This window comes from Pleurodeles waltl, chromosome 7 (genome assembly GCF_031143425.1).
Source record: "Pleurodeles waltl isolate 20211129_DDA chromosome 7, aPleWal1.hap1.20221129, whole genome shotgun sequence".
Taxonomy (NCBI): domain Eukaryota; kingdom Metazoa; phylum Chordata; class Amphibia; order Caudata; family Salamandridae; genus Pleurodeles; species Pleurodeles waltl.
Window position 1 is genome coordinate 621,972,250 of NC_090446.1, and position 12,409 is coordinate 621,984,658.

Consider the following 12,409-nt stretch of genomic DNA (forward strand, 5'->3'; position numbering starts at 1 on the left):
AAAGTGGGACAGAAGGATGACAATCAGGGTGGTCTCATTTCTTGGTGGGGGTCTTGGCATTGTTTTCTGTCTTTGTCCTGGATCTCAGGGACCGTTTGCGGGGTGGTTCTCCATTTGCAGGGGGTGGGGTCCTGTGGCGGTGCCTCCTGTCCACTAGCGCCGGCGGAGGTGGTGGCAGTTCATCGTCCAGGCTAGTCTCAGGGGCCCCTTGTTGTGCCACAGTGTCCCTCCTGGTGTTGACGAGTTCCTTCAGCACCCCTACAATGGTGCCCAGGGTGGTATTGATGGATTTGAGTTCCTCCCTGAACCCCAAATACTGTTCCTCCTGCAGCTGCAGGGTCTCCTGAAACTTGGCCAGTACCGTTGGCATCGTCTCCTGGGAATGATGGTAGGCTCCCATGATGTTGGAGAGGGCCTCGTGGAGAGTGGGTTCCCTGGGCCTGTCCTCGCCCTGTCGCACAGCAGCCCTCCCAATTCCCCTGTGTTCCTGGGCCTCTGTCCCCTGAACCGTGTGCCCACTACCACTGCCCCCAGGTCCCTGGTGTTGTTGGGGTGGTGGGTTAGCCTGGGTTCCCTGTATTGGTGGACACACTGCTGCTTGACGTGTCCTGGGGACAGAGGTATGGGCCCGCTGGGTGGGTGCTGTGCTGGTGTGTCCAGAGGGGGGAAGCTCTGTAGTGGCCAGTGCCAGTGTGAGGGGAACCGACTGTCGCGAGGTCCCAGATGGGCCGGGCTGGTCATCTAGATCCAGTTGGACAGAGCTGCTGTCATCACTGTGGGCCTCTTCTGTGGGTGGAGTGGACATGTCTGGACCCTCCTGTCCAGTGATGTTGGGTAGGGGTTCTGCAGGGGTGTAAAGGCATGATTATTGCATCTGTATGTGCCATGGTGTGCAATGGGTGGGTGACCCTGTACCCCAGTGCTTGCATTCTTGTGTGGGACCTTCTGTGATAATGGTTCAGGGGGGTGTATGGGTATGTGCAGTGGCCATGCATTGGTAATGGGTGTCCATGCTTTGGTGTTGCATGCAGGGTTTGGGATGTGTGGTTTGTGATAGTGAGACATGTGTGAGGAGTTGGAGTGATGGGGGTGATGGCGAGGGTGGGGGTATGTGATAGCATGCAGGTAGGGTGGGAGATGAAGTAGATAACATTTGACTTACCAGAGTCCATTCCTCCAGCTACTCCTGCGAGGCCCTCAGGATGCAGTATAGCTAAGACCTGCTCCTCCCATCTTGTTAGTTCTGGGGGAGGAGGTGAGGGTCCGCCGCCAGTACACTGAACTGCAGTCTGGTGTCTAGAGACCACGGAATGCACCTTCCCCCATAGGTCGTTCCACCTCTTACTGATGTCATCCCTATTTCTTGGGTGCTGTCCCACAGCGTTGACCCTATCCACGATTCTGCGCCATAGCTCCTTCTTCCCAGCTATGGTGGTGTGCTGCACCTATGATCTGAATAGCTGTGGCTCTACCTAGATGATTTCCTCCACCATGACCCTGAGCTCCTCCTCAGAAAACCTGGGGTGTCTTTGCGGTGCCATGGGGTGGTGTGGGTGATGTGTGGGGTGGTGTGTGTTATGATATGTGGGGTGATGTTTAGGGGTGTGTGGTGTTTTGTGCATGGATGTTGTGTGAGTGATGGTGTTGAGTGCCTGTGGATGCTAGTTTGTAGATGGTGGTGTCTCTCTCTGGCCTACATTCGCAATTGTGGTCGTAGGGGTTTGTGGGTAATGTGGGTGTGTGTTTTATATTGTATTGAGTGTGTGGGAGTGGTGTGTGTATGTGTATCAGGTGTGTGTATTTCGATTTGTCCAATGTGGATGTGTTTTGTTAATGTGTTTGTATTTTGAGCGCAGCAGTGTGTACCGCCAATGGAATACTGCGGTTGAAAGACCGCCGCATGGATTCGTGGGTCGTGATAGTGTGGGCATATTCCTGTTGGCGTGACGGTGGAGGTTTTGTTATCGCCAGTTTATCACTGACCTTTTGTGTGTCAGACTTCTGTGGGTGTCTACATTTTGGCGGATTCCGAGCTGTGGGTCATAATAGCTGTGGCGGAATTCCGCGGCCATGGCGGTGTGTTGGCGGTCTCCTGCACGGCGGTAAGCAGAATTTACCGCCAATGTTGTAATGACCCCCTAAGGGCCTGATTATGAGGCTGGTGGTCCAAGGACAGACTGCCACAACTGTGGCAGTCCGACCACCACATTACAACCCTGGTGAGTGAACTACCAGGGGACCCACGTCCCCACCAGGGACATTGAACCTGATGTGGTCATGTCAGTGGGAGTTGTAACCGGCCAGGGTGGTGCTGAACTTAGCGCCGCCTCGCTGATTTCAACCCCACTTTCTGCCAAACATTTCATGGTGGGTTCCCTGCCATGAAAAGGCTGTCGGAAAGCTAGTGCTGGGGCCCACAGGGGGCCCCTGGACTGCCCATTCCCAGGGCAAGGGCAGTGCAGTCCCCTCCCTGCCAAACACCATTGGAATGCACGCTGTCTCCACTGTCAGACAGTGTGCATTACAAGGGTGCTAGAGTACTATGGTATTGGACTCTGCACCCTGAAGGGAGTCAAGACCAATACCCTAGCACTGTTGACGCCAGTCAGCCTGGCAGGAACGTGTATTACAATGTTCCCGCCAGGAACTTGTATTACAATGTTCCCGCCAGTCAGCCTGGCGGTAATGTTGTAATACACTCGGGGGCGCCACCGGTACGATGGTGGTGTCCTCCCCACGGCTTTGGTAGTATAAGTCTAAACGTAGAAATATTCACATAAAATTCATCCAGTGGGTCCCCGATGATGACACTCCCTCCTCTGATACCGCTTGCTGCCTTGCCCTGCTGAAATTTACTTTCCCAGAACATTTTCTTCAACATTTCTTCTAAGTCCAAAGGTATGTGACACCCCGGCCCAATCTAGTTACTGTATCTGACCTGAGCAAACTTGTGGTGTGCCATATTTTTCCATTTTGACCCAAGCACGCACGACAAAATATCTTGAAGTGGGGCTTTGATCTTTTAGGTGGTATTTTTCACCTTCAATTTTAAAAATGAATAACTCTGGGTAAACTAATACGATTTTTTTCATTTTGGTGTCAAATAATTTATTAAATTTGCTAAATATTTCTAAATTGGAGCAGGATTTTTCTTGGCTTATATTTTCACTTTATTACTGTTTGTGCTCCATAAAGACTTTACACATTGTCTATGCAGTAAGACTGACTGCTTCCATAAGAAACTACCAGATGGTTTGGCACATGTTAATTTAGTGACTTTTGAGGTTCATCCTGAAAGTGATCATGGTTGCTGCTTGAGTAGGGTTTTACCCCCTTCAAACAGTACCACAATGTCTCACATCAGCTTTATTGGAAACTTATAAATGTTATTTATGAGTGTTCTTTGTTTTATAGTTTAAAGCACATACACTGCAGATGTGACCACACACCTCCACAAAGCACGTGCCACTTTACTGTGAGAAAATAGCATCTTTCTAGCATTGTTATCCCCAACTTTAATTTGCTTGTTAGTGTGTTTGACTATGTCACTGGGATCCTGCTAACCAGGACCCCAGTGCTTATGCTCTCTCCCCTTTAAATTTGGTTGTTGGATACTGTTAGCACAGTATTCCACTCATAATTGGCGTACTGGTGCATCCTTGTAAGTCCCTAGTGTATGGGACATTGGGGCTCCAGGGGATCCCTATGGGCCGCAGCATTACTTTTGCCACCCATAGAGAGCCCATACAAAGGCTTCTACAGGACTGCCATTGCAGCCTGTGTGAAATAGTGCATGCACCCTTTCACAGCCGCTTACACTAGACCAGGTCACTTATATGTCACCCATATACCAGGCTTTCCAACCCTGAAGGCTGGGTGCAGACTCCCTGTGTGTGAGGGTGTGGGATCCCTTTGTGTAGTGCTGCATGGGTCTCCTTTTGCACCTTTTCTGTTCCTGTGCTGTGGACTCCTGTGTGTGCTGCCTGGTCTTCTGAGGGCTCTCTGAGTTGCTGAGAGCCCCCTCTGTCTCCTCCTCCTGAGTAGAGGCCACCAGGTCCCTCTTGGTCCCGGGCAGTGCCATTTTGCGCTAACCATGACAACATCATCTGCACCCACCAGGAACCTGCATCCATCTTCTTGGGTGCAGTACTGACTGTTCTTCTTCACCAGTTGTTCTTCTTTTGCACCTTCATCCAGGTTAGCAGGGGATCATGTTCTACCTGGACTCTTCAGTGCTTCTTGGACTTGGTCCCCTTCTTCCACAGGTCTTCAGGTCCGGGAATCCATTGTTGGTGTCTTGCAGTCTATTCTGGTTCTTGCAAAATCTTCTATCATGTGTTCTTGTGTGTACTAGGAATGTCACTGTGATTTGCTCCTGCTTTCCTGGGCTTTGGGGTGGATTATATTACTTACGCACCCCTGTACACACTACACTTGCCTAGGTGTGAAACTGACATTCTCATTCCACTCTCTTGGTATTTGGTTTGTGTTCCCCCAGGCCAATTTCTAACTATTGCGATTTTCACTATTTGTACTGTTTTCTAACTGTTTTTACAGCTATTTCTGCATACTAGTGTATATAATTTGTGTATTACTTATCTCCTGAGGCAGTAGAGTCTCTATGGTATTTTTGGCATTTGTGTCATCAAAATAAAGTACCTTTATGTTTGTAACACTGAGTATTTTCTTTCCTATGTGTGAGTACTGTGTGACTACGGTGGTATTGCATGAGCTTTGCATGTCTCCTAATTAGGCCTTGGCTACTCATCCACACTACCACTAGAGAGCTTGCCTTCTAGACACTGACTACATTTGACTAATAAGGTATACCTGGACCTGGTATAAGGTGTAATTACCTAAGGTACTCACTACAAACCAGGCCAGCCTCCTACATTCAGTATGCGTCGCCCTCTTATGATGTTCCCAGGTGTCAGTTCCTACTCCCGGTACTACGGAAATCTACTCTTAGAACTTACCTAGAAGGTTTGATATATTTACAAAGAATGGCAGAATTAGACATCTCCTGGGCTGTTTTAAAATTTTTAAGGATTTCATTGGCAATAGGAAAGAGGTATGAACGGGTCCGTCTGTGATAATCCTTGTGGCCCAGAGTCCAAATTAAAAAGATACATGCTGAAGTAACAAACTTTAACTGACTCCCTTAGTATTAGAAAGCTTATTTAACTACATTTGGATTCATGCCAACCATGATGAGTGCATGTTTAATTATTCTTTTTTGTATGTTTGAACATTTTTAGTTTGCACTATAAAGTTTTTTTTATATTTTTAACTTACACGAAAATGTTTGTTCTAATAATATGTCAATGGTATCGAAGAGACTGTAGTATTTGCCTGTTGTGTAACTCTCCTTTATGGATTTATTTTATATCCGAATAAAGGTTTTATGACTGACTTACTGACATATACTGAGCAGCAGTTCCCCAATGTGAACAGTTCAAAATCTAGTAGCAGTAATGCATATAAAATGGGGAAGGCCACACAAAAAGAGGTACTTTTTCACAATGACCTACAGGACAACATCAAATCGAAAACCAGCTTCACTCATAATACCTAGAAGAACACAAACTCTAGAGAGCAAGTACGTAAAATGAAACCTCAAAAAGGCTAAAAAAATCAGGGAGTCCCAAAAAGGCGCTGCATGGCTGTGTAAATAGCATACACACAAGTTAGGCACAGACGTCTTCAACAGCCTCAGAGGTCTAAAGAATGAGGACAATTGTGAATATGAAATGAATCACATGGCAATAGAGTCACATGTCTATTTCATACAGTTAACTTGGAAAGTGTGATTTTTGTAAGCAGGGAAGTATCTACTGAAAACAGTGAAACTGAAATATTGAACACACTATTTGATTGTCAATAGAAAAAAAGACAGAAAAATGGCACATTTGAGCACCAACGTTTCCTGAATCTATTCAGTTTTTGCAAACTGATTAATGTACTAATAGGTCGGTTTGCAAAAACCCAAATCATAGTGGGTTGCAAATCAACCTGCTTCATGCATACTAATGAGGTAGGTTAAAAATTGCTACCCATTTATGAATCGCAGCCAATGGATATGAGACTCATTAACTGTCAAGATTGCTCATCCAATCAAGTTTGTAAAAGTCCATATCGTTTCAGATATTATTTGGAAATCTACAGAGACATATTACATAATTCAGTTTTGATAATCTGTATTTTTGAAGATTGATTACATTGTATTGATTACATAAAAATAAACATTACACTCCAAATCCATTGTACTTATCCAAGTGAGGGAGACACAGATCACTAACATTATAACAAATGAATTATTGGCACAAAAGTAACAAGTAGAAATTAATGAAGGGAAGCAGTCATAAAATATAAGACAAAAACATAGCTGATTCCTGTTTCAGTAATTTCTGAATTTCGTCAATGACTGTAGCTGCACTTGGTGGAAATGTAATAATGCTTTCTGGCTTTGGTGTCTTATGCTCTCTGGAGAAAAATATACATCACCTAAAAAGTATAAATTTTGCCTTCCTTAATTTAGGGCGATGTTCCACTTACGGTAAGTCCTGCTTTGGACCTGCGAAAAATGGTTTCTAATCAATGAGAAATTGTGTATACATGAAAACCTAAGAATGCTCTTAGTAAGCACTAAAAACACATAATTAATGTGTTTAATCAAATGCATAGTGCAAGATATTGGGTTGTTAATTGGAGTGAATGTGAGTCCACCATAGGAAGTAAGGCATCAAACCTGCTGGGGTAAAACATAGTTTCAATATTTAAAACCTGGACTTAATCCCTGGTTGTTATGCCACAGAACAGACAGGGTTAACTTAGAAAAATGTGTTAAATATTTAGCAGAAACAAAACAATTAAAATGTAAAAACACAGAACAATAAAAAGCACAAAAAATATTTTCTAACAATAGAGAAAAATGCAATGAGCAAAAAAATAAAAAATTAACTAAGGGAATTAAAGATCTCAATTTCTAATGATATAAGGCAAAAAGTGCCAAGAAAAAGTAAAGTGCCAATCAGAGTTTTTTATTCTCAGTTAACTGGGGTCTAAATGAAATTTCAGGCTGACAGTGAGGGAGTGCAGGTCAGAAACCTCAAGAAGGTTTGTTCCTTTCAAACATTTTTCCTTCTAACTTAATTTATGAAATGGAAGTAAAAGTCCTCCAATAAGGCAAGCTGCACCAGATAAAGCCATTTCAATGACAGATAGCTGTTCCACAAGATCCCACTGAGGTAATTAGAATTGGCCAGAAAAGCCCCAAACCGGAAAATTCTAAATTCATGCCTTTCAAATTCCTCTCATCAGTCCATTTTTCATGCTTTTTTTGGATATCAAAATCCTCAAGTATGGCAAGCCTGTAACTCTCTCAATCAGATGCTGTGGCAACGAGTTACTGCTGATGCTTTGAAGATCTAAAAAAATTAAGCCCTTAACTCAAAGAAGCAGATAGGAAAAATAATGACTAATGCTTAAAGATCAAAAAGGGACTAAATTCAGTAAGGTCGAGAAAAGGGACATCACAGCACTGTGCCGGGCTCCATCCAAATAGCTTTATAAATATCAAATATATCTGTAAGGCACATGAGTCTTCAACATCCTCAGATGTCCAAACAATGACAACAATTTTCACTAAGAAGCAAAACACATGGCAATAGATAATCACTTGTCTATTTCTGACTGCTTGAAAATGGTGCTTTTTGTAAACAGGGAAAAATGTATTAGAAACAGTGAAACTAAAATACATACACACTAGTTGCTTGTCATTAGAAAAAAGGACAAGAAAATTTGTAGCAAATTGTAGACCAACTTTTACTAAATCCATTCTGGTTTTCAGAACCAACCTATGTACTAACAGGCTTGTTCACAAACAAACAACTTATAGTGGGTTGCAATTTAATCTCCCTCATGAACACCAGCAAGGTAGATCACAAATTGCAACCCATTAAAAAATGCAACCAATGGATATGAGACTCATTCACTGTCTGGACTGCTCCTCCAATCAAGAGTGTAAAAATCCACATCATATCAAATATTATTTTGAAATTTGCACAGATCTACTACATTATTTAATTCTTATAACCTGCATCATTGAGGAAAGATTTCATTGTTTATTTTTTGTAATCATGGAATAAAAATATACTTTGTACTCCAAATCAATACTACATGTCAAAAAAAGGTTGACACAAGTCTCTAAAATTATAAAAAATGAACTATTACCCAACAAAATAGATGTATAATGAATGGAAGCAGTCAAATAATCTAAGATAAAAAGTTTTTTCTTGTTCTGCATTGCTTGAATTTCTTCCATATCTGTGATTGGTGAAACTGGGATAATGCTTACAGGGTTAGGGTAGGGTGTGTTATACTCTCTGGGGAAATGTAAACATCACCTAAAAGATTTTCCTCTTACGGTAAGTTCAGCTTTATATCCATGTTAAAAGTTATTGCTAATCAATGAGAAATCATGTGTGCATGAACTTTACTTACTGCTTAAAACCAAGTATATTCTTGGTGAGCCCTAAAGACACTTCATGGATGTATTTTAGTAAATAAATATTGTAAGATGGTGGAGTATTCATGAGGATAAATGTGAGTCCACCACAAGGAATTGGGCCACAAATGGTGACCTTCTGAGATCAGTTGAATCACCACATCTGTGATTGCTTTCAAATAAAGCATTAAAAAAAACACAACCCATTACTCTTAAAGGAAAATGGGATGTGTTCTAAAAAATAATTATATTTGTAAGTAACATTTGTAAGCATAGGCAGCACCATGGGAGCACTTTTTTCTCTTAAAAGATTTTTTTTCAACATTATCAAAAATGTGAATGCTGTTTTAGGAGGTAGTAAAAGAATCATGATTCGCAACCAAAATTTGGTTTCAAAACTTTAATACCTACCACTGAGAAGCAGTATTTGGAAGGAATGCCCTAAACACACCCCTTCTAAATATTGATAAGGACTTTGGTCACAGACCCAAACTGCTTTTGGATAAGGTGTTAATGAATTGCAATTGGTGTTTTGTACGCATCATCAGCACTTTTTGCAGTCACAAATGGCCATTTGCAACTGAAATAAGTCTTCATACACCTAGCTTTGTGTTTTTAAGAGGTACAATTTGAGGACAAATATCATTTAATGTATTAAATATACCTCCTAGCTATATAAAGGAGAGATTGTTGAGATTGTTCTCATTAAATGACAACTGAGAATGGGCACTGATTAAAATGATAATGTTCAGGTATTGTTTTACTTTCATGAATAAAACATTCCTTAAACAGTGGTCAACAGAACAGCTTTGCTGAGCTGTTAGAAGTTTTCATAATTATGGAGAAAATCAAATTGCTTTATGAGCCCAGGAAGTCCTAGCAAAATAATAAGGGGCATATTTATACTTGCTTTGCACCGATTTTGGGTAATTGTTTTATGCAAATTCGGTGCAAAACTAACTCCATATTTATACTTTGGAGCTAGACCCGTCTAGCACGAAAGGTATGGAATTAAAGTCATTTTTTAGATGTGGAAACCTTATTTGCGTCAATGAGCTGCAAAGAAGGCGTTCCTGTGCAAAAAATTACTGTATGGCCTTAGCGTCATATTTATCCCCCGTGCAAGCATCATGCACGGGGGAAGAGGGGTCCATTGTTTAATGCCTTGGTTAGGGCAGGCATTAGAGGACATGTAGGCCTATTTCCATGGCAGACACCATGGAATAACCCCACAGGTGCCCTCCCCAGGCCCCAGGGACACCCCCACCCACACCAGAGGGACAGCGGAAGATGGGGGACCCCATCCCAGGTAAGTATAGGTAAGTACAGGTAAGTATTTTTTTTTACGTGCCATTGGGGGCCCTGAAATGGGGCCCCCTACATTGCACTGGGTGCAATGGCCATGCCCAGGGGACCTTGGTCCTCTGTTCTGGCCACTGGGATGGTGAGCGGGACTCCTGTCTTTTTATTTACTCTAACCTGCCTAATGTCATTTTTTGGTGCAAAACCCCCTTCATCCATACCGCCAGCCCGACCCGGCTAACGTCTATTTTTTTTATGCTAGCCTACCTTTTTCACCGGCTTGCACCATTCCACACACATGGTGCCTGGCTAGTGCTCAGAAATGGTGCAAGCCAGTGCTAAACTTTTTGTGCAAAACTGTGTTAGTGCAGTTTCACACCAAAAAGTATAAATCAGGGCCTAAGTGTATTCAAACGTGCATATTTTTTTAGGTAAACATGTCATTATGCCAGTGTATTTTGCATAAGTTTGTGATTTTCACATTACACTTGAACAAATTACACTATTAGGTCACTTTGCATATCTAAGCACCATTTGTGGTCAAAATATATTGCAAATGATGAAATTCCTCATAATACACAGTAAAAGCTTACCACAAATTCACAGGAGCAACAGTGACTGTTGTTTGCAGTACGCTTGTTTAAATGCATCCTGATGCCAAAATATGAAGCAATGATGCACTTAAAGTGAAAATCTAGCATGAAATAACAGGCTTATATTTTGAGTAACTATACTAACGTAATTGCCAAATTTCAAACAACCTGATTAAATACAAGTGAAGCAATCCATTTTTACAATCAGCAGGCAATTACAAAACCAAATCCACCTTCACTATCTAAAAAACAACTGTAACAACACAGTCTCATTGAACCACAGAAAATGATATGATTGTTTGTTAGATAATAAAAATGTATCTAAATTGAATGAATCCTATAAAAAAGGATAAGCAATGCTCAATCTATGAAGTTGTGTAAAATGCAACAAATATGACAGTGGAAAATATTAAACTTCAGCATTATTTGACATTCAAATCATGGAAACAATGTCAATGAGAAACACATTTGGAAACAGTATCATCTTTAAGATGCCTTATACGAAGATAAACTGCTGCTCAACCATATTTTAACACCTTTTCTGCCAGGCCTTTTTCCCCTCAGGTGCCAGGCCTTTTTTTGGCTATTTGAGGCAGTTCGCGCTTAGCCTGATAGAAATAGGCAGATCAGCCCCCAAGGTGGCAGAAATGTCCTAAAACAAATTTGTGCCCCCAGGGGAGTGACTCTTACCTAAGGGGTAGCTCCACTTGGATGAAATTGGCGCAAAAAAAAGAATCCCTGGTGCCTAGTGGTTTCTGCCCCCCTTGGGGGCAGATCGCCTAATAAAAATAGGACGATCAGCCCCCAATGGGGGCAGAAATGGCCTAAAATAAATTTGCCCCCCCAGGGGAACGACCCTTGCCTAAATCTCCCCTTGCGTGAAATTGATGCAAAAAAAAAAATCAGTGTGTCTAGTGGTTTCTGCCCCCTTTGGGGCAGTTTTCCTTAATAAAAGAAGGCTGATCTGCCCCAAAGGAGGGTAGAAATGGCCTAAAATAAAATTGTCCCCCTCCCCATCTGTAAAAAAAAAATCTGTGGTGCCTAGTGATTTCTGCCCCCAAGGTGGGCAGATCGGCCTAATGAAAATAAGCCCATCAGCCCAGAAGGGGGACAGAAATGTCTTAAAACAAATTTGCCCCCAAGGGGAGTGACCCTTGCCTAAAGGGTTTCTCCCCTTGCGTGAAATTGATTAAAAAAGCCCTGGTGTCTAGTGGTTTCTGCCCCTCGCCCCTTGGGGGCATATTGGCCGAATAAAAATAGACTAATCAGCCCCCAAGGGGGAAGAAATGGCCTAAAAAGATCCCCCCCCAAGAGAAGTGACCCTTGCCTAAGGGGTCGCTCCCTACGTGTAAAAAAACAGTAACCCCCCCCCCCCAAAAAAAGATCACTAGTGTCTAGAGATCGGCCTAATAACAATACCAGAAAAGGCCTTAATAAAGAATGCCCCCCAGGGGAGCGACCCTTGCCCTTTATTGTAAAAAAAAAAAAAAACCCTGGTGTCTAGTGCGCATTTCTGCTGACGGATCACTTCATGATCGGGCAGCATAAATGCCGAGAGAGACATCAAAGGAAAGGATAGCCTTTTGTTTCCTTTGATGCCTCTCTAACCCCCTCCATGTGGTCGGAAGAGAAATGCTTTTGCATTTCTTTGGGGCGACATCTGATGAGGTCAGCACGCGATTACTTACACTGGGGGGTAAGGGGGTGTTAAAGGGGAAGCGATTGCCCTTCCATTACTTCCCAGGGGAAGGGGGTGCTTGGCTAGTGCTCCCCCTGAAGGGCCCATAGCAGGATGTAACAGTTACGTCCTGAGCCCCTGAGCGGTGCTGCCCAGGACGAAACCTTGAACTTTTGGGAAAATCAGCAAACACAGAATCAGCAGTGAAGCATGTTCTTTAAGCTCTCCCACGCCCCACCCCTGGAGTGACAAGGAATTTCAACTTATGGTAATAGTGTAGAAATTAACCATTATTAGAACATTAGAATGTTGGCATGTCCATTGAAGACA

At 42.7% G+C, this 12,409-nt stretch overlaps 1 long non-coding RNA gene across 1 annotated transcript in view; it reads left to right on the forward strand.

The window, feature by feature from the left end:
* The window catches only part of LOC138247289 (uncharacterized), a 784,382-nt gene that overhangs the window by 314,043 nt on the left and 457,930 nt on the right, over nt 1-12,409 (forward strand). The window contains exon 5 of the long non-coding RNA XR_011194412.1: nt 6,539-6,556. This is a non-coding gene — a long non-coding RNA (uncharacterized lncRNA). The remainder of the gene's footprint in view (nt 1-6,538; nt 6,557-12,409) is intronic.